Here is a 21,546-nt window from a genome sequence, read left to right on the forward strand (position 1 = left end):
TCCTGCAGCAGCAGTGGCAGCAGCCAGCTTGGCACAAGCTGAGCAGAGCTGGTGCTTCCTGTGGTTCGCTGCTCTCTTAGCTGGTAACTTCCTGCTCTGCCTATGGTGATAGCCAGCTCTGATCTCACTGCGTGTTTTGAGGACCACTGCAGATTTCTTTCTGAACCATTCTCAGCTTTCTAATGTCCTCTGTTTTAATAGGAACACTGCCTCCAATGGCAACAGATCTCTCCCTGTTCTCCCTTGTTGTTCTCCCACCTAAATCTCATTTATGAATTACTTCACCACTTGGGGGTTATGCTTTCCAGACGAAGCCCTGGCAGAAAACCTTCCTGTCTCAATTACACTCATACTTGTGTGCACACTGAGTCACATGCTTACAACATGAGTTGCTCATCGCTTCTGTTTTAAGCCCAGACCTGCAAAGTGTACCACACAAGCTGAGCCCTCTGCCTGGTTGGAGCCCCAGGGAGCCAGCTTGGGTGCTGTGCCAGTCCTGGGGCTTTCTTTTTTTTTTCCTGGGGAGCAGGATCAGAGGCTCAGTACAGCATTTAAAGCTTTACTTATTTTCATAGTTAGCAATTGCCAAGCCAATAATCTGTTTGTTTCTTTATCAAGCAGACTAATAAACGTTGCTGCGTTGCTAAATCTGTCTAAAGGGGAGAAATGGCCTTTAGTCTTATTCAACATCTTATGATTATATCAGCCTGTCTTAACCCAGCCAAGTATATTTACATGAAATAATGGAATGAGTTTTGCAAAGTTCTTTCCCCCTTTTTTTATTGTAAGTGACTGTCTAGCCAAGTTCATTTCCTCTCCTGTCTGAGCTCCTCTCTGAAATATATTATCCCACTTATTAAAAGCCAATAGCACTGTGCTTTGCTTTTCTTCCACCCTCTCAGAAGAAGGGGCATGCAGGGGATGCTTGGATTAAGTGAGCGGGGCACCCCAGAGCTGGGATTCCTTATGAATGAGCTCACATCCTCTCTCTGTATGATAAGAGGAATGCCGTTTGCATCCCAGAGCTGACTGCATAAACATATACACACTGGATGGGCGAGCATTTAGCCTGAGCATAAACTGCAATTTCCAAACAAAGATCTGACTGACAAGGGATCATCTGCCATCCCTCTGTACAGTCAAACCACAGGGACTGCTCGGTAGCAGTCTGGTCGGTCCCGGTGAAATCCATCCCTGCTATGAGGGGGAGGGGGAGGAAGGGAGAAGGGGAGGGAAAGATGACAGATCCCTGTTTGCATTCTTCAGAGAGAGCAGCTGCAATTGTCTTACTACAGTATGTCAACATGAAATTATGACAAATCAGGCGGGGATGTACTAGCAGTTGAAAACAGTAAGGAGGAAAGCAAAGTAGAGGCAAGTTAGGAAGAATGAACTATACCTAAAACTCCGGCAGCCTATGCCATCCTGGTGGAAAATGACTTTGACAATATAATAGGACTGAAGACTGTAGGTATACCTGGACATGGCTGAAGGACCGTATGCAAAGTTTTCAGGTTGGTTTAAATTTGCCTTTAAAATTCTTCTTCTTCGTATTTTTTTTTTTTTTTAGCAAATTCATAGGAACCTTTCAAAAGTTGATCTGAGAGTACTTGGAAAGGCTAGTCCGTCACCTTTTCCTGTGCATGGGACACAGCTGGGATCACCACAGATCCAGCTGAGCACCCAGCACTCCCACACAGCCTGTGATGCCAGGCTCTGACCTTTGCACAGGTAAGGAAACTTTCCCTGGCCTCCCTGGATATCTGCATGCAGTCTCTAGAATGAAGAAAAAAGAAAAGGGATTTCCTACTCTTGGCCTCCTTTTTTTTTTTTTTTGTATTAAAACTGTTATTGTTTGATAGCAAAAGGAGAACTAGCAGGAGAAAGGCTTCAACTTCCTGCTTGCCGCCTCCCTTCTATCTAACAGAAGTCCTTGAAATGGGATGCAATGAATGTTTCCTTTATTAAAAACCGAGCCTTCTCCAGCCCACACAGTTTCACAACACTTGATAGAATGCACATTTTTCCAGTGTCTTTTTTTAACAATGTCCAACAATAGAAAAAGTCAGTAATGGGGCCGTATTCAGCATTAGTGTAATTGGGAGCAGCTCTCTCTGATCTCAATAGGAGGTGCGCTCATTTTCACCAGAACCAGATTTGCTCACTCATGGACACCTCATGTTAAGGATAGTCACTCATCTCTGCTGAGAGCAGCTTATAAACTTCCCCAGACTTGTAAGTCTATTGGTTTAGCACTAGTCTGCAAAATAAAGAAGGAAAAAGGCAGCAAATGCAGGCTTTTAAACTAAAAGCTGGCTTTATTCTCCTCCACCCAGGCTCTGCTACCTCTCTGCCTGCTGCAGCTGGCTGGCACCTCTGAGGAAGCTGCCACGTCACACCTCGCTGGAGTCGGGGAGAGCGTGGTGGGTTTGCTCTGGAGGGTGGAGGGTGCATGAAAATATTTTCTGTGGTTTCAGTTTGCATGTCTGCATGGAAAACTCTAGTGAAATGTAATAGGTATGAAACCAGGAGGGTCCACAGAAATATGTGTGGAGAGATTTCAAGGAAACCAGTGCAAAAACCCCAAAACCTTTTCAGAGGAAGGAATATTCCCAGTAAACTTTCAAAATCTGTAATATTTTTTTCTATTAAATTCCATGGGAGTTTTCCATAGGGCTGATTCCAACCTCCCCTCTTTCAGGCTCCAAGGTTTACACTTTAATGAGCTGAAAGAGCTTTGCTCTGTGCTCACTTACATTGCATCTGTCATCAGTGGCGTTTCTGTAGCTGCGCTGAGACAGTTCTGTGCTTGCACCACTGTTCTGAGGTAGCGTGAGGTCCCCGCTCATGGAGGAGTATCTGAGTGAAGGAGATGCCTTTCACCTAATTTAGTCTTTAAAACCTCAAGTAATATGACAAACGTATCCTGCAAGAGCATATCCTTCCTGTTGGGTTTGCTTCCGGACACACAGAGCCTTGATGTAACAGCGTGCACCCGTTTTGCCATTCCATCCCTGACACCCACAGCCACCTCTTCCCAGGGATTATAGAACCGATGCCACCAGTGCCATGGATAGAGAGGGAGCCCCATCCTGACCCGCAGCTTGGTGCCAGGGCTACTCTAGCCTGAGTAGCCTAGTACAGCTGCTCTGTCCGAGGGGGTTGTGTTGGTGCCCCTGAAATCAAAGCAATACCACATTTATCATTAGCTATCCCTTTCTAAAAGGCTCAATGAATCTGATTTCTTTCTTTGAATGTCTTGAATATTGTTCCCATATCGCTCATTCACGGACAAAAACACTGGGATGCCAGGCATTACAAAGCACATGAGACCAAAGGTTAGCATGAAGTCCCCTGACTAGAGACGGGACAGGTCTGCAGGGCTATGAGAGAGTATGGAGCAGGCTCTTGGTGGCAAACAGGCACATGTAGGGCTGGGACTGCCCAGAATTGGTGTGTAGCTCTTCCTGCCTGTTGCACGTGACCTCATGATGCTAAAGCATTGCATGACGTGAGATTTTCCTCCAAGAGAGGGATTTAAGGTGTGATGAGGTGGTGGTGAAGATCAGAACTTGTTTCTCACACATCCTCTCCTTGTGAAATTTTGCTGCGGTTTTCCCACTGGTGGGGAAATTCCCCTACCACTAATATTAGCCTCTCAACCTTTTTGACAAGTAATAGCAGAAAGCCATTGTCCATACTCTGTGCCTTTCTGTATGAAATTTTTATTTCTTCCCCAACCAGATAGCTTAATTGTATTTCTTTTTATTCCTCCTTTATTCATAGTATCAATTGATACAGACTTCTCAGGCTGTTTTCTTGTGAATCTAGTGTGAATGTAGATTTATTCTTCCTCATGTAGTCTTAAACTTGAAGGCTGCAGTTCCATGCTGTGTTATCGCTCCTTTGTATTGTTCTCACTGTTTGAAGGGAAGAGGACTGGGGGGGGATCTTTAGCAAAATATATCTTCCTGGCCTGGGTGAGGCACAAACACAAATGGATGCTAGGCAGCTCAGCAGAAGGATTGGAAGAGGGGTAAGTTCAGGAAGGCAGGCAGGGTGAAATGATCACATAGATCTCATCTCAAAACACTCTACAAAGGAGCAGGGTCAGCATTGTCTTCAAAAGTTCAAGACTCCTTAGTTTGACCTAATGTTCTACCTGCTTGGCTGTCACAAACTGTGTGAATACAAAGGTTATTCTACGCATCTCAGCTCCCAGGACTATTCCTTTATTTTACTCTGAAGATTAGTCTGATGATTTAATGTAAAATTACACAAGGCAAAAGACAAAATCCACACACCCCACCTACTCTCCCCCCACCCTCCACCCCACTGTGTGCCCTAATTCTCAAACTTTCTTCCTCCATGTGATTTCATTCTAGCCTTGGGAATCTCCAGTCTTTGCTGTGTAGGCCCCAGGATCACAAGGGCAAGTCATGGTACTTCTGCTGTAAATTCATTCTGCACGCATGGTAAATCGTTCCAGGGAGCGTGCAGGCAGAGAACAACTACACTGTGGATGTGCAGTAGCTTGTTAAGGGCCGGGACATTTTCCATCTCCAGGTGAGCCTTCCTCGGCAGTGAACAAGATGAAGGGGCAACATGGCCATGAAGACTAGAGACCAAGCAGAACAGAAGTCTCAGACAACCTGCAAAGTATGTACTTGAGACAGTCCCATCAAACTGAGTGTAGGAACACTGTGGTGTCACCCACTCTTGATGTTTGGGAATTGAAGCACAGGTGCACTAAATGACTTGATCAGACACAGAAAGCCTACCAAGGACCCAGAAGCTGCACTTGTTTCAGAAGTCTTTGTCCAGTGCTTTACCGTAAGACCAAAAACTTACGGTACCAATGTTTTTCTCAGAACAGTTTTCCCAGGGTCTCATATTTAGTGCTACTAACTTTTACCGTAATGAAATTGGTTTAAAGGTAATAATTTTTATTCTGAAAGTTTGATGGCAGCAGAGGGGAAGCCCTGCACATATGTAGGTGAAGGGAAGAAATGAGAATGTCTAACCAGAGGATGAGCAGAATAGGTGTTTCATTTGCAATAGTTTCAGTTTTGCTTAATAATGTTAACTCCCTTTGATGTGCATTTCAGTTGCAAGCAATGAGTGCATCAGTGCCTTTTACTTTCGGTTTGAATCACAAGAAATTTTAATCTGCTTGCAGTCTAACAAGGCACTTACCCACTTTATACCACAGCCTTGTGAACAAGCTCCTAATATCTAATGATACCCAATTATTCTCCTCCTTCCCAAATGGGGGTATGGAATATTATTATCAAAATCCATGCATATTTCTAATGCTTTATTTTTGATGTTTGTAGAATAGCAGAAGTCACAAAATAAATTTGAAATTGGAGAGGTGCGTGGTGGATCATAATGCATTTAACACATAATAACAAAAGTAGAGTAAATGTGTGGATGTTTCTATGAGGCAGTATTGTATTTACAGCAGCAGTTGATAATTTATGAAGAGGAATTACCCTTCCTTCCCTATTGGTAGATCTGGTGGAATAAAAATGTGATGATAATGGTAACAATGATGATGATGATGATTATGATGATGATGATGATAATGTTGATGATAATAATAATAATAAATGATTTTTTAAATTAGTCTGCTTGCTGCTAAGCTATTGTCCCCTTGTTAGTGCATTTTTAGAAACCTGCAATGAGCAGGACAAGTTACTGGAAAGCTATTGAAAGATTTCAAGGATGCCTTAAACAGGAATTTGTGTTTCTCCCAGAGTTTACAAATCTTTTCCTGTGCTGTCCTTTTCACTAAATAAGTCCCACTGGAGCTGTCTGAACAAGCCACACGAGGCAGGCCCATTTATATAAATAAAGCTGCGCAAGGTAGGAGAATACACATGCAGGTAGGTAGTTCTTTTTCTTGCTCTCTTCTTCAGGATCCTTAATATTACAGACTATCAGATTTGTTTCTTTTTGTTTTGTTTTACCTTGGTGAATTCTGGTGTTGCACCAAAACCTGAAACCTCTGAGCTGTAAGCAGTCAACACCAAATGAGAAAATCTCACACACTGCTTTCCTTCTGATGGGGCATGCTCTGGGGCTTGACTTGGTCTATTACTGTACAGTGCTTTAGTGAGTCACTTGGTGTACCACAGGTTGTCCTGACAGCCACAAGTAAGAGGACCCCAGAAGGCTGAAGCGAGTGACTTGTGCTGCTTTCTAGTCAGCAGGAGAGCTCAGAGAAAAAACTCAAGTTTCCTTCATCTCATTATGAAAGGCCAGTATCAAAAAGAAGGGTGGTCACACGGCAGTCGCCAATCTTCATGTGTCTGAGTGGAGATGCAAAGATATTTATCTTCCTAATTACCTGTATATCTTTGGAAAAGTTACTTAATGACCTTGTGACCTAGTTTCCTCATCTGTGAAATGAAAGAAGAATAAGTACTATCCTTTGTGAGACACACTGTCGGTGAATCACTGTTCCAGTTTTCCTTTCCAGACCTCTCAACCAATCTCTCTTTTCCTGCCCATCCACTTCTAGAGCTTCCTTCAAGATTTGATGTCCCAATCCTAAATCAATACTGATTCACAACTCTCCTTTTGCCTCTCCATTATATCCAGAGCTCTTGCACAGGTAAAAGCCCAACTTAGTCAGGTGGCGAAGAGATAAGACAGTGAAAGCAAGGTCTTATCTGCTAACAGCACTTAAAACTACTGTTCAGTGCCTGATCAGGAGTTTCCACATGAACAGAGAGTAGGCATCTTACCTCTGGCTGCCCCTAGATGCTCACAGCACTTTTATGCCACATTTCCACATGGTGAGATCTCTTCTGGTCACCTGTGGTACCTTCCTGTTCCTGTGAGACATCACAGCAGCACAAGGGGATAGTGCCACCATGAATGGGGAAAGGCTGAAAGGAAAAGTTAACTGTACTCTTACAGGATGGAGAAGATCAGTTTCTGATCAAGGCTACTTTTTAATTCTTTCAAAGTTCCAAAAACCTTAATCAGCAGCGACAACAAAATCTGCACTCAGTTTCCAGTTTCTATAGTCTCTGTGATAACCTGATTATTTTATTTTTCTCACTTGCAGCTGCTTCTCTGCACCTTCTCTAGAGGAAGCACTGTCACTTGTCTTTTTCTGGACCAGGATTCTGGTGCTTTGTGTCTCCATTTGGTCCATACTGAAGGCAATTTACCTGACATGCTGAGGTGGGTCAATCACCTTTGAGAAGAGCAGAAGTGGGGCCTCCTGGTCTTCTTCTTTCCTTCATTCTTCCTAGGAGGCTGTGGCATTGCTTTTAAAAAGAGTAATGTAAGTGAAAAAATGTATGTGGAAAGAATGTGCTTCAAAAAGAGAAAAGGAGAAGAGCTTCTCATTTTTCCTGAATGAATAGCAAAAATACCTTGTTTCTTCAAAAGGACACCATTCCAACCAAAAAATCTCACAATCTTTGTGTACTTTGTAGTACAAACACCAAGATATTTGGGAGAAAGTATTTCTTTTTTTTTTCTTTTTTTTTTTTTTTTCCTAGTTCAATAGTGCTACATGATGGAGTTAACTTTGTTGAGTTTTGCATGGCCTTCTTTCTAATCATCAGCCCTTTGAGAAATGTGGAGGAGGGGCCAGTCCCTTCTCAGCAGTTATGGGAAATGAAGACCGATTAAATCATAGGCTTTGCCCTGTCAGTAAAAATGTAAAAATGTCAAACATGAAAAAAAGTATTTCCATATTGGGTGATGTGTTTTTTTATTCATTTTTTTTTCTCAGCTACAATTGCTCTAGCAGTATAAGAACGCAGCACAAGGTTTAGATTAGTCAAGCACATTTTTGCACTATGTATATAATAACAAAAAAAACAGACCTGCCAACCCACCCCCAGGCCTTGAATTTTTGGTAGATTTTCTAGTAAAGTTCGCTTTAGTGTCCTTAGGGGAGTCTTCAAGGGTGGACCAATGAAGACATGCCTCTTGTTCCATTTGCATTTGTACATCTTGAGCTCCATTGCAGTACCCTCTGTCTGAAATTCGTTCTATCAGTGTTCCACCCAGCGTGAGTAAGGACAGCCCCAATTACCCCTGCCCTGGAGTAGCTCAGCTCCCCTCTGTCACGGCAGCTTTTCTTGTTGGTGGGATGCCACATTAGCAACCTGATCCCACCACCCTCCCTGCCGCACAGCCTAAGAAGCCATGCCTCTAGCTGCAGAGGGGACTGATTCTGATCCCCTTAATGCATTACTCATTGACTTTGTTGGCCTCAGATGTCTGAGTAAGACCCTGAACATGGCATGACAATGTCTCTCTCCTATATTTATCCTCCAAAAAATAAGAAGTCAGCTCTTAAATAAATGTTGAGAGAAGTCCGTAGGGCAGTGGAAAACATGGATGATGCACCTCCTGGATGATGCACCTACAGAGTCAGCCCAACCTATAATAGGCTTTTGAGGTCGGTAGTAGAAATTTACCTCTGGAGGGAGTGGTTTCATTGCATTGACCATAGAAGGTAGCTAAAAACCCATTTTGGATGCATTACTTAGATTTTAGCTGAAGACAGGAGAGATGAATCTTGCACATATAAAACATGCTATATAATATAAAACATATAAATTATGTAACACATAATACATAATATATTATATAATATATAATGTAATATATAATATGTATTATACATTTTATAATATATAAAGTGTATGTGTATAATATATACTATAAAATGTATAATGTGTAATATATAATATATCAAATAGGAAATAGGAAAGAATTGGAAAATAGGAAATAGAAAGTAGAAAATATATTTAAGTGACTTTATAAGCACAAGGATGGCAGATTCTGGAGTGGGAGGGGGGGTGAGAGTGTGCTGGGTTGAAGAGGCTTCAACCAGCTAGAAGAGCATTTTCCATATGTCAGACCAGAGGCTGCCAGCTTTGCTAATGCTGAATGATACCTTTCCCCATGATTAGTCCCATTGATTTTATCAGGTCTGCTCATAGAGAGCTAGATCATACCGTGGTGCTTCAGCCCCAGGAAAGGAGCCACACACTGTTGAGCTACCGCTGGGACAGACCTGTCTCCTTGCTGCTTTGGGAAGGGAGCAAACCATGACGGGTCTGTAGCTGGCACAGCACGTGCTTCCTGCTGCCAGATGCCTTGGGAAAGGAAATGAGAGATCCATCGAGTTCACCTTCTTCCCACTTGGGCTAAGGAAAGGGCATAGGCGGCAGAGGCTATTATTCTCCTGTGTGTGAGAAGCAAGACACGGGACACGCAATGGCCCCTTACTTCTTGCATTGGCATGCTGGCCATGATCTGGCCCAAAGTGAGGTGCTACTCTGCATGAAAAAGGGGCAGAGCCTGGCTCTCAGTGACCAGAAGGCTTTACATGGCCCAGAGCATGAGGTCAGTACAAGCTCCTTGAAGAAAGGTGTAGCAACAATGCATCCCGTGCATTTACTGGTGAACACAAAAGCCATTAGGGGGAAGGGGGGGGTGAGGGGGGGGGGGAAGAGAGCGGGGGGTAGAGAAACCGAAAAGGAAAAGAAAAAGGCATGTGTTTATTCTCAGGGCAGAAAGAGTGTATGTGCCATCGAGCACCCACTGAAAGGCAAATAATTGGTTTGTCACAATGCACCATTCGCTGGGGGTTTCAGATCTACTATGATATTATGGCTGACGGCTCAGAGACCTTTTCTTGACTACCAATGTAATTGGTATGGCTGGATGCTTTTGACTGAGTTTTAGGCGCTCCTGGTAAATCTGCTGAATGATTTTGCAGGACCTTGTGCAGGCAAAGTCCCCATATAACTCACTGACCTGCCCCTCTGGCTTGCTTGTCATGCAATTTACAATAACTAGCACTGTCCTTGTAACTCTAAGGTAAGAAGTGAAAACCCTTTCTTTTTCCCCTAATTGTTCTACTGGTTTTACAGTTACCAAGCTGTAAAGCACCTCATCACTCTTGTTAATTCTTTCTTCCTTTTGAGCTGCCAGTTAGTAATCAATTATTACCCTTGTCATTCATGCTGCAGCACAGCAGCTGGTCACAAGAAGCCTCTGTTTCATTGGGCTGGAGCCAATCAAGTCCCTCCAGCTGTCCCTTGCTGCTCTGAATCATAATGTACAGTACTTGTTGCTTTACAAGTTCCTTTACCAGACTGCTTTTTTTTTTTTAAAAAAAAAAAAAAAGAAAGAAAAAGAAATAAAGTTTTAGCTCCCAGTTCTACCCTCACAGTACATCTGGCTGCTAGATGTTGAAGTAAACTCCCTAATGCTGCATTTTTATGAGGGGTGGGGGGAATACTCTAAGTTAACACAACAGATATTTTTGTCATATTTTCCATTTTATGAGATGACTGCATTGATATAAAGACTGCTGACAGATCAAAGGATTCACTGGTAAAATGATATGAAAGGCAGAGACATTAGCATCCATCAAGGTCCTGTTAGGATTTGCAGAACAGGGGTTCTGGGCCTCCCAAGTAAAACCTAGCAGGAAGGTCTGCGAGCCTGCATAGCAAATGAAAAGAAAACAAGAGAGGGCACACAGAATATTGGAGGAGGTAGTGACCCACAAAATGGTAGCAATTCGAGCTGCAAGGCACTCTGATTGAATTGCAGCGGAGGCAAACACTCTCAGGCTTGCTGTTCTTGTTACGGAGCAATACACAGTTCAGCATCATACTCTGAGCCATCAGCTAGCCTTTCAGATGACTTTAATTCAAAGAGGGAAACAACGGTACCATCACTTTCCTGGTTGTCTTTGTTCCCAGTTCCCACTGACTGACTAAAGGTTGCTGAGACAAGAAATCTTGCAAAAATACCCAGCCAACATGTCAAATATCAAGGGAGAAGTGGCTGGCTTTGGAGAATCGATACTATCATCCTGTAGCATACGTTCCTCTCTGTCTAATTTAATCAAAAGGAAGAAACAGATTTCACAACTCCGCTACTGATGTGGGTATTTTCATTGGCTTCAGTGGAGCAAGTCACAGGAATAGAAGTTTGGGAAACATCTTTTCCAGCAACTTCTTTTGCTCTCTGATATGCCCCAAGCAATCAATTTCATGGGAGTATTAAGTGACAAATTAAAGAATGGTCTAACCCCCACCAATTACATCCTGTTGCTACAAGAATTTTGCCCTTCCTGCACCCCCCCCCCCCCCATTATTTAGGAACCCAGTTAGTGTTAACTATACAACAGCCATCAATGATATTATCTAAAAGTGTCTAGTTTTTATTGCTGTTGCAGCTCATACCAGTAGAATCATCTCTGCTAAACTGAGCACAAAAAAACCTTTACAAGAGCACTACACACATCATACAGTGCATATGGTGCTGGTAATAGCCAAAGAGGGCATTATTAGCTATAGCTGTTGACAAGTCAAAAGGGATGAAATGCAGTCACGCACGTTGCATGTGAGAAGACCTACTGCTTTCATTTGTCAGTTGTTTGTGCCCAAGTGCATGGATGGTGGTGGTGCCCCAGTGTCCTTTTTACTGATGTACTAGTCTCAGAAGAGCTAAAATCATGTGATACAGTGCAGTGCAGAAGAATCCCACAACTTAAGTCAGCATGGGTGTCAGGCCTGGTACAGACCATACACCTTACCCTCCTCTTCAGTTTTATTGGCCCTGCTCAGAGGACTGGATTTCTTTGATAGGAAGGTTGTGTGAGCCTGGGCTGAGCACCGCACTGTAGAAGGTAGATTGCTTTGGATATCCTGACCGCCTTGCAGGCTGGTTTGATTATCTCCATATGGCCTAGTGTAGTGCTGTGTAGATGGCCCTTTTGAAAGGCAGTGTGTTTTGTTATTGTGCCCTTCAGGGATGGAATTAATTTTTGGTAAAGGGCCAGCACCAGGTTATGCTCTGCTGATGTCTTCCTTGTCTGTGATCTGTACTTTGCTTGGGCACGGAGGTCTGCTGATGTGTGGTACTGTTTAGCTGGCTTGAAGCTGTGAGGCCTACTGACTTTCAAGGAAAAGAGGAGCTCAAGTGGAGTGAGTAGTCCCCTTCAAACAACAAAGTTTTCAAAGGAAGGACAATTTCTGACGTATGAAATGATCTCATGAAGAGGTCCCAAAAGGCCTGGTAGAAAAGAGAGATTTGCAGAACTGTCACATAAACTCTTCACAAAGAGCTAAATTCCCCCCAAATGAGTGTCCGTTTCCATGCAAATGGTTGAGAGTCTGGAGCCGATGAAATCCTCTAGGCACAGAGCTCATACAGATTTTCACTGACAATCGATTCCAAGGGTCTTCCAAGATTCCTGGCCTCCCAAAATCTTCTCTGAGGATGTGCTAATAGAATTAGTCTTCAAAATCTGTGAGAAATACAATGTGATGAGAGAAAGTGGGAGAACTGCATGGTTCTGACTTTCCATATTGTCCTAGAAGAACTACTGATAGGACTCCTTGACATCCATCACTGGAGACATGCCAAATTGCCACTATGTATTTGATTTCTCTCTTACCTATCAAACAACAACAACAACAACAAAAAGTAGTGAAACAGAGCAATTGCAAAAATATATTTTGGAGTTACACACACGTTGAAAGATAAAATGTAAGCATTTACTTCTGTTTTTGATGTCTTGAAATTACAAAAACAAAACTCCTTTTAAAGGAGAAAAATTAGTTGTTGTTCCAGTACGGAAGAGGTTTGATCTTATTAAAACATTTCTTTTAATTCTGTGTGGGTTTTGGCATGGCAACATTGTCAAACTGGCAAGTTTCAGTGGAAAATTTAAATTTTGATGAAATGACACCTTTTGAGATAAAAATATGCTGCTGGAAATTTTTTTGCTAGCTCTGCTCAGAAACTAGGTCTTTACCTCTGGCTTTTCTACAGACATCTTGAAAACTTGTAGGAAGACACAAATTTTGCCTATGGTAAAAGGTAACAATGTGGTAAAATATGGAAAAGGCAAAAATGTTATCGTAGGAGGTCCATCACCTCGCATCATATTTAGCATTCTCCTATTGCTGTGTGCTTGTGCACATATGCGTTTGTTTAATGGCTATTTTAACTGATCAGTCATGGTGAATTTCATCTTTCTATGACGCATAAACTTTTTGTAATGCAATGTAAAAAGTATTATGTAATAATAATATAATATGGTGTGATGTAATATAATATAACATGAGCTAGCTGTGTAGGCTTCTCCAACAGAGAGAAACATGGGTTTCTTGAGAATTCTAGTGTTCTGATCTGTCTTACCTTGTTCTGAACGAAAAGTTATCTCCATCATTCAGCTCATCTGAAACTATACATCTCTGGTTGTAGTTTGACACTGCAATGAACCTTGCTTTAAAAACTTGCAATATCGGATCACAAATGCTACATCCACAGAACACCAAGATAAGCATTGTGTCATCTCACCTTGCCAGTTCAAATATATTAGAAGTTGTTAAGAGCTTGTTCTTGTACAAGCAGGGTGTATACCAGATCAGGTACTGTGTGTTGCTGCTCTCTAGCTTTATGCTATACCACAGATGTGTGATGAAACTGGGCTCAGACTTGCCTTTAGATCAAGACTAAAGGCAAGAGGCTTCTTAAAGCAGTGATCACACCAGCTATAGCAATAATAAAACTGATAGTAGATTTTACTATTTTTGGAATTAACTCTGCAATTATAAATGCATATTTCAACTTTTACTCTTTGTGTGAAACTTACTTTGCTTGTACCAGGCATATATCACAGGTATAACTACCTCAAGAGAGAGTAAGTTCGTGAAACACTCCCAAAAACACATTTCCACATGCAGACCACATGAAGAGTTTTCTTCTTTTCAGTGTTTTTCATATAACAATGCTTTCTGATTTCTTCAACTAGTATCCACACTTTTTTCCCTAAATCTCAATTTCCAGTAACTTTGACCTCCCTTCTCTTCCCCCAGAATCAGAAATTTGTGGTTAATAGCTTCCTGAATACACAAGTTGCATCATAATGCCTTGAAAATTAAAGAGAATATCCCACCAAAATAAAAGGTTAAACTTAATAAAAATGCAAAACAAACTGCAGCATAGATCAACATCCAGATGTGAGGTACTGGACGAAATGCTCCTTGTCTTCATTGGACTTCGTACTGTGGAAATCTGAGTGCTGAAGGGTGATCATGGGAAAAGTGCTACTGGTTTTTCTCGTCATAATAAGCTAGTGTTTTCAATATAGTCTGGTCGCTCATTTACTTTATAGCTACAGTTTTCTATTCAGTTTGATCAGCCACTTGGAATTCCCAAGTGTCAGCTGCACAGTTTAAAAACTGCTTTCCAAAGGATAATTATGCAGACCTAATTTTAGAATCTTAAGTACCTGCTTTTAGAAGCAGAAGTGTGGATTTAGGCACCCATCTTAAAACTGTAGCTCACAGCAGAGCACTAGCATCCAGACTCCAAACCTGGGCACTAAACTAGAAATTTGACAGTGTGCATTTGCCATGAGTCAGTGTCTGTCCATGGCTTGCTTATTGCCAAAGAGACAAGTGTTTACACCCCTCCATAAGAAAATGCCTCCATGGGAAATAACACAAGGTAATACTAACCCTCCAAGTGATGTTGGTGATTCTGTGTGAAACCTACCCATTGCCTTCAATTTTCAGTCTTGCTTTGTGCTGTAGCCACCCAAGGGTTTGTCTTGATTTCTAGACAAACTGTTGGGAAATTATATTAGTATTAATTAGAATTCCTTTGGGTTTACCAGATCTTCATGCATTAGTTGGGAAATCTAGAAGGCACAGAGTGAAACCCATTGAAGAAAACTTATAACCAGGATTTTATTAAGAGTTTTGAATCATTTTGTGACTCTTAGAAGAAAACAAAATGCTAATTTCAGGACATACCTGGCCTTGGTTCATAACCTTCATGTTGTCTTCTAGGGTTTTCCGAGATTTGAGTGACCCATTTTCACTGGGCACTGTCTCCAGAGTGAGTTTTCATTGAGACTTTTCTCAACTGTAGAAATCTGTAGAAACCTATAGGTCATTCATCCAGAGCCATATCGTGTCTTTAAGGCTATCTTTAACAATTAAGTTTTAGGTCTGTCCCTGGAGACAAGTAAATCTCCCTGAAGCTAGCTACAGCTTTTCAGTACCTTACTTGATTCACATGTGAATCTTTTCCCCATATTCACCCATTCCGCTAAGACTGCTTTTACCAACTCTGTGGTCACTTGGCAAAAAAAGCAGAATGTATCCTCCTCCCTCTTCATGGGCTTCTATCATCTCACGGCCCTTATCGCTTGCCTTCCTTTGAAAATTCTTTGGAGCTTGCATAGTTTTCTTGCTGTTTACATTTTCAGGACTATTATAATAATTCATAATTCTTCTATGGTGAGTTGTGTTCAATATCCATAACGTTATTTCCAGAGAGATAAAGCATGTCCTATTGATTTTATACATGGTATATTTGTTTGTCATTTTCATTTTTTTAACTGCTTTTGCTCCTTAATCTTCCCTCCCTTTGGGTGTATCATTATACGTGTCTCCTGCCATCATGGCAGGTACAACTAATCACTAAAAGGCAAGATAGTGCACGCTTCTTTCAGATGCATTTTCTGAGATTTATAGAGGAAGCCTTGATTTCATCAGTCCTAGGAGCATTCTTAACAATAATGTTCCATTTAAAGGCATCCTCATCGTATAACTGGTCACACTATTGGGCTCTCTGTGTCTGTTTTTCATCTGTAAGATCTCTGGGGCAGGGAAAGGTTCATGCCATGGTTAGCATGAAGGTTCACAGCCTTGCTTGTAACATATCTTTAAATTATTCTGTTCTGGTACCCAACAGGTCAGGCAGGTCAATGAGTGATCTTGATACAACTGCTGCTTTGAGTGGGACACTTCCCTTGTTCTTCCATACCATAAGCCCTCTCCAGATATTTGTACATGTTGACCACATTGTTCTCAGATGAAAGATTTGGGGCTTCATAGATTTATCCTATGGCTAAGAGAATTTTATTTCATGCACAGTAGTTTCTGGTGCAAGATGTGAGAGCCTCCATGTAAGAGTCTTGCAGCAGGTGAAATATGTAAGAAGAAATGAATTTTTTCTTTCCTTCCAGAATGGAAATCTTTCTTTCTGTCTCCAAACATGTCTTGATATTTTAGCCTAATAGCTCAAATTATTAATAATAACCCATCAGAGATTTTAATTTGAAAATCAAGCATATATTCATTAGACCTCAATAGAAAAATTCTCTGATAGAATCCTTGTTTCCCTTGGAGGGCATTTATCTCAACTCAGAAAACATGTACAAGTCTTGTTCTCCAAACCATAACTGCCACTCAGGTGACAGCTATAACTAGAAGATTTTTAATTTGTTTAATTCTTTTGCATCTTGTATTTGTTCAATATGATGCCAACTGACGATATGGTTAAACCATCAGTGCAACAGTAGTTCTATTTCTGCGCTGGTAGAAGCCTGGTGGGATTCTTGCCACTGTGGCAGATTTCTGGTTCCCTACTGGAAGAGTTTGCAAAGTGCACAAATTCTCACGCTGCCTTGTTGTTTCAAGTCTGATGTTGCCTTGGCGGGTTTTTCCTACGGCATCCCCTAATTCGAACACTGTAAAACCAGATGTTTCCTTTTATGTTGCTACTGATCACAGGAAAAGAGAGAGAGAAAAAAAAAAAAAAAAAGAAAACAATGTGCAAAAAATTTGGCAAGTGACAGCTTGAGTGCAGAATTTTGCAATGCTGAGCCTGTGAGCCTCATATTAAACCAGTTCCAAAACAGGATGTTGCAGTGCATGTCTAATATCCCTTTTCTACCACACCCCAGAACAATTTCTTTTGCTATCTGAGCTATGAATTGCATTAAAAAGCAGCAATCAAATTGCAGAGAGAAAGACTGTATCCACTTCAACAAGCAGCAGGCATATGTTTCATTCATTTCTTTGTAAGAGATGGACAGAAAGGTGTTCCACTTTGAACAGGGTGTGCAGCAAAGGCCCCCTACCCCCACCACTGCCCTGACAGTTGTGTCACTGCGGTGACAGAAGCAATCATACTGTTTGTTAGTCATACTTAAAACTAGCAGACTCATATAGCGGATTTAGCCTTTGTTAATTGCTGGCCCTATCGTCTAAATAGAGCCAGGATAAAAATCAGATCTTAATCTTGTCAGTCAGATGGCAATTCATGCCATCCTTGATGAGGAGCGTTTTCTCCCCATGAGGGGATATACCATAGCTTGTTCTGCAACAAACTCAAACAGTCTCAATTTCAGGATATAGTTATCAGCAAAGTTTTGAGGGGTTTATTAACATTGTCTCTTGATCTGTGGGATGCCACAATTTATGTAGCTTGGGGGAAAGCACTTAAAAAACACACCATAGTTTGCACTTTTTCTAACAACAGGCTGCTATTTATTATTGGCAGGAACAGAGCACAGGCTTTAGAATTTAAGCAAAAAAGACCTTTGGCAATGAGGAAATGAGCCTAGACATTTTTCATGAATGGGGCAGAGCTGCTTAACTCTGACTGGCTTGTTTTCTTTTCTTCCTATTCACATCACTCAAGTCCCACCTTCCTGCCTTAAAAGGCATCTCGTTCCCTGGCAGCAAGACAAGTATCTGTTTGATGTCAGCACCCTTTTATTTGCTTAAAAGCATCTTTTTTTCAAGCCAGTAAATTGAAAATGACTACCGCGTCGAGAACTAGCCAATTTCCAGCACTCTCTGCAGAACCGGTCTGCTTTCACATTTGAGAGATATCATTAATTTTCTAATGAATAATGAGATCAGAGAGCTTGCATGCTGTATTATGTGTAGGAAAATGCTTATGTAAATCAGTATGGCTGTGGTAGCTTCCCAGGGGAACTTTAAAGCTTATCATATCATTAAATCTGATAACAATTCATTTTTTTTTTAAAGTAATGCAAGAAAAAATAAAGGTCTATTCACCACCTATTTGTAATAATATGTTTATAATATGAAAGAAAAGATGTCTACTAGATCATATATGAGAAAATGCTACCCCAAATTCTTTAGGCTTTGCACGCTGCACCCTGTATCGAGGGAAAAATCAGCCCATATATTTACATAGTTTAACCTTGTGAAATACATTGAATGCAATGAAAACATTGTCATAGCCCAATGTTAGCATTTGATATGGATTTCACTTTTCCAGGCTCCCTGCAGCTGATATCAAAGCTCTTCTTTCACATCAATTCCAGTGACCTTAGGGATACCTTTCTCTTACTCTCCTTCTTCCTTCCCATGTTAAATGATGATCCTGATGAAATTTAAGGAAAACGTCCAGCTTCCTTTTAACATGATTTTAGCCTCTTAGTGACAGAGATGCTTTTGATTTATATCCAAGCTGAAAATATTAGGACAACTTTTTTTTTCCAGAGGAACCGAGATCATCTCCATGGATTTTAGTCCTCATGTTTACCACGTAGAAAACTTTTAATTAATCTTCCTGTTTCCTTCCTCCTCTGCTTGTGCTGAGCATAAACAGCATTTATTTTGCCAGTACAATTAACTCTGCAAGTTGCAGTATATATTTTGTAGTTCTTTCTCCTCTCAATCTTACAGCATTTTGCAAAAATTAGTTTTTGCTTCATAGGCATGCAAAAACGGATTTAAAAGGAAGTGCCCTCCATTAACCCAACCTGATGAGACACATCCTCTTGGTTCACATGGTGGAAGATTACAGTGACGTCCACCATCCACCCATGAGAAGTACCAGGTGAGCAGCACTGAGTGTCAGGGAAGCACATGTAGGTATGTGTGCACTGACAGAAGATTCCTCTTTTAACACTAGACTGTGCCCCGTTCCATGTTAAATATGAAGTATGTGTTTTTGCACATTTGTCAGAAAGTGGAGAAGAATGCATCTGTTCCTTAGGGATGATGAACTGAAATTGGCCCTGATTCAGGAAAAAAAAAAAAAAGAAAGAAAAAAAAAACCACCAGAAAAACCACATCTATTCAGCACAGCACTTAAACTGAGACATAAGTGCCAGCCTGAATAGGGACAGAGTTAAGCCTCTGTTTAAATGCTTTCCTGAACAGGGGTCATTAGCACTAGCTCTCTCACTGAACAATGGATTATTACTAATGGAAGCAGCTAGCATTCAGATAGGCATCCAAACTTTTTGGCGCTTTCTTTAACTTAACTATTTTTTGCTGCTACTTGCAGGCCAGTTGGCTGCTGCACACTTACAGATCTGAAGAAGAGAAGGCTCCCAGCAACCTGCCAAGAGTGCCATTCAACTCTGAAGTGCTGGTTTGGAGGGCAATGGCATGAGGTGGTGAATTGAAAGCGGTGTGAGGCAGGTGCAGACTCCCTTTGAACTCAAGAAGTAAAGAACACCTTTTTCTATCAAAAACTTGGTCAACTCATTATCAAGTATCAATACTGAGAAAAATTACCAAACAACACAAATAAATATATTGGCAGATTTCAGAAGTCTTTTTTTTTTTTTCCAGTCTTGTCAGAAAACTGCATTGTTTTTTTTCTGCAATTAGCAAAAATATTTGAATGTCACTTGTCAAACTGTGAATAAAATGGATTTATGTATAAAAATATCCAGTTTTACAAAGCATGTGGATTCACTCAAAGCTCTTTTCAAATACTTTTACCCTCCTCAGTATATAATTTCAGATGTATCCTTCATACATGGATCATCCACAGATCTTTTAGTGAAGTAATTTTCAGCTGTATTTGCTATATGAACTCTTTTGCTTTCCAATTTTTTATCTCAGGTAATGCAGTAGCAGAAGCAAAATTGATTACCAACTGCACATATTGAATATGTGCTTATTTAGCTCTGCATACGGCAAGGTTATTTCCTCCAGAAGTCCTGGCATAGCTCATGAACCTCTGTGTACTGCACACAAGTTCATTATTTGATCTAAACCTAGCTGTCCTGGGAGACTGTGAACTTCAAGAAAGAAGGAGATGACAGTCAGGACAGTGCCAGGCAGGCTCATAAAAGCCTCAGGTACAGCTCTGCATCTAACACAGAGAATGGTGGGACATGGCAATGTATCCAAAAATGTGCATAGGTCATAGGTAGGTCACTTTGGTCAGTCTGGAGCCGTGTTACTGAGCTGTGACAAGATTAGAATTAAAATGTAGCGAGGCAGCATCACCTCTGCACCTAACGGTGCTCCTCCAATCACCTTTTGTTTGCATCTTATCCAGAAGGAACAGGACAAATTATGCAGTTGGTCTTTTCTTTTCCTGAAATGGCTCTTTTTGGAACAGATTTCTGGGCGTGTGAAGAGGAGTAAGCTGTTCGCAGCATGGATTTACCAAAGGTGAATTGTGTTCAATCTAACAGAAAACCTTCTATCATAAAATGTTTAGATTGTGGGTGAGAGAAAACCAGTGTATGTCATCAACCTCAGCTTTAGCAAGGCTTTGAACACTGTCTCCCACAGTATTCTACAGTATCCAAGTTAGGATGTTATGATCTGGATGGGCAAAAATCTGACTGACTGATAGAGCTCGCAGGGTAGTGTTTAATGGGTGTTACTCTACCTGAAGGTGAAAGCAGACTCCATGGGTATCTATATCAGTAGGTCCAGTCCTGTTTAATGACTTAATCAATGACAATGGAAGGGTGGTGGAGTGTTTAAAAGTTTTCAGATGGCATCAAACTTGGGGATCAGTATATAAGCTGTTGGTAAGGGTGGCCATTCAGAGAGACCAAGGCAGGCTGTGGAATTCACCAAGGTTTACAAAATGCAAAAACGACAAATGCAAAATCTTGCACCTGGGAACGAATAACCTCTGGCAACAGTAAAGGACAGGAAATGGCTGGCCAGGGAGCAGCTCTGATAAAAATGACCTGCATGTCTTGGTAAGCGGCAAGCTGAACATGAGCCAGCAGTATACCCTGGCAACAAAACAGGCCCACTATCCTGGGCAGTAGTAGCAGAATTACTAGTAGATTGAGGGAAGTGATTATTCTCCTCTAGTCAATACTTGTTAGACCATGTCAAGCGTGCACTCAGAATTGGACCTCCAGTACAACTAAGACATTGACAAAGTGGAGAGAGTTCAGCAGGCTGACACCAAACTGGTCAGGAGGGTGGAACGTGTATTCTGTGTGGAGATGCAGAGGGGATGGGGATTGTTCAGCCTAGTGAAGAGAAGGCTTTGGTTATTGAGAAAATGTAGCCTGCTTCTTCACAGTGGTGCATGGCAGGAGAAAAAAGAGACAACTGACATAAATTGAAACAAGAGAGGTTCTCACAGATATAAAGAAAAGCTTTTTCACAGTGAGGTCAATCAAAAGTTGGAAAGGTTCCCCAGAGAAGGCTGTACAATTTCACTCAACCTGTGGAGTCTTTCATGACCCTGACAGGGATATACTGGAAAGAGTCCAGCAGAGGGCCACTAAGATGATCAAGGAACTGGAGTACCTCTGCTGTGAGGAGAGGCTGAGCAAGTAGGGACAGCCTGGAGAAGAGGAGGCTCAGGGAAGATCTTATCAATGAGATTAAATACCTGAAGGGAGGGTATGAAGAAGATGGAACCAGCTTCTTTTCAGTGGTGCCCAGTGCCAGGACAAGAGTCAATGGGCACAAACTAGAACACAAGAGG

The 21,546-nt window shown here is 41.4% G+C and overlaps 1 long non-coding RNA gene across 1 annotated transcript; it reads left to right on the plus strand.

The window, feature by feature from the left end:
* Window positions 1–523: 523 nt before the first annotated feature.
* Window positions 524–19,515, plus strand: LOC106046286 (uncharacterized). The gene is made up of 5 exons (XR_007169442.2): window positions 524–1,514; window positions 2,337–2,423; window positions 4,386–4,659; window positions 18,556–18,678; window positions 19,132–19,515. It is a non-coding gene; the product is annotated as an uncharacterized lncRNA (long non-coding RNA).
* Window positions 19,516–21,546: the final 2,031 nt, after the last annotated feature.

The sequence above is a fragment of the Anser cygnoides genome, chromosome 1 (assembly GCF_040182565.1).
Source record: "Anser cygnoides isolate HZ-2024a breed goose chromosome 1, Taihu_goose_T2T_genome, whole genome shotgun sequence".
NCBI classification, from domain to species: Eukaryota; Metazoa; Chordata; class Aves; order Anseriformes; family Anatidae; genus Anser; species Anser cygnoides.